Here is a 1,988-nt window from a genome sequence, read left to right as displayed (position 1 = left end):
AACCCTAACCCTAACCCTAACCCTAACCCTAACCCTAACCCTAACCCTAACCCTAACCCTAACCCTAACCCTAACCCTAACCCTAACCCTAACCCTAACCCTAACCCTAACCCTAACCCTAACCCTAACCCTAACCCTAACCCTAACCCTAACCCTAACCCTAACCCTAACCCTAACCCTAACCCTAACCCTAACCCTAACCCTAACCCTAACCCTAACCCTAACCCTAACCCTAACCCTAACCCTAACCCTAACCCTAACCCTAACCCTAACCCTAACCCTAACCCTAACCCTAACCCTAACCCTAACCCTAACCCTAACCCTAACCCTAACCCTAACCCTAACCCTAACCCTAACCCTAACCCTAACCCTAACCCTAACCCTAACCCTAACCCTAACCCTAACCCTAACCCTAACCCTAACCCTAACCCTAACCCTAACCCTAACCCTAACCCTAACCCTAACCCTAACCCTAACCCTAACCCTAACCCTAACCCTAACCCTAACCCTAACCCTAACCCTAACCCTAACCCTAACCCTAACCCTAACCCTAACCCTAACCCTAACCCTAACCCTAACCCTAACCCTAACCCTAACCCTAACCCTAACCCTAACCCTAACCCTAACCCTAACCCTAACCCTAACCCTAACCCTAACCCTAACCCTAACCCTAACCCTAACCCTAACCCTAACCCTAACCCTAACCCTAACCCTAACCCTAACCCTAACCCTAACCCTAACCCTAACCCTAACCCTAACCCTAACCCTAACCCTAACCCTAACCCTAACCCTAACCCTAACCCTAACCCTAACCCTAACCCTAACCCTAACCCTAACCCTAACCCTAACCCTAACCCTAACCCTAACCCTAACCCTAACCCTAACCCTAACCCTAACCCTAACCCTAACCCTAACCCTAACCCTAACCCTAACCCTAACCCTAACCCTAACCCTAACCCTAACCCTAACCCTAACCCTAACCCTAACCCTAACCCTAACCCTAACCCTAACCCTAACCCTAACCCTAACCCTAACCCTAACCCTAACCCTAACCCTAACCCTAACCCTAACCCTAACCCTAACCCTAACCCTAACCCTAACCCTAACCCTAACCCTAACCCTAACCCTAACCCTAACCCTAACCCTAACCCTAACCCTAACCCTAACCCTAACCCTAACCCTAACCCTAACCCTAACCCTAACCCTAACCCTAACCCTAACCCTAACCCTAACCCTAACCCTAACCCTAACCCTAACCCTAACCCTAACCCTAACCCTAACCCTAACCCTAACCCTAACCCTAACCCTAACCCTAACCCTAACCCTAACCCTAACCCTAACCCTAACCCTAACCCTAACCCTAACCCTAACCCTAACCCTAACCCTAACCCTAACCCTAACCCTAACCCTAACCCTAACCCTAACCCTAACCCTAACCCTAACCCTAACCCTAACCCTAACCCTAACCCTAACCCTAACCCTAACCCTAACCCTAACCCTAACCCTAACCCTAACCCTAACCCTAACCCTAACCCTAACCCTAACCCTAACCCTAACCCTAACCCTAACCCTAACCCTAACCCTAACCCTAACCCTAACCCTAACCCTAACCCTAACCCTAACCCTAACCCTAACCCTAACCCTAACCCTAACCCTAACCCTAACCCTAACCCTAACCCTAACCCTAACCCTAACCCTAACCCTAACCCTAACCCTAACCCTAACCCTAACCCTAACCCTAACCCTAACCCTAACCCTAACCCTAACCCTAACCCTAACCCTAACCCTAACCCTAACCCTAACCCTAACCCTAACCCTAACCCTAACCCTAACCCTAACCCTAACCCTAACCCTAACCCTAACCCTAACCCTAACCCTAACCCTAACCCTAACCCTAACCCTAACCCTAACCCTAACCCTAACCCTAACCCTAACCCTAACCCTAACCCTAACCCTAACCCTAACCCTAACCCTAACCCTAACCCTAA

The sequence above is a fragment of the Chiloscyllium plagiosum genome, unplaced genomic scaffold (genome assembly GCF_037043375.1).
Source record: "Chiloscyllium plagiosum isolate Xiang-an unplaced genomic scaffold, Cpla_swu_hap1 HiC_scaffold_50, whole genome shotgun sequence".
NCBI lineage: Eukaryota > Metazoa > Chordata > Chondrichthyes > Orectolobiformes > Hemiscylliidae > Chiloscyllium > Chiloscyllium plagiosum.
Note: the sequence above shows the minus strand (reverse complement) of the source record.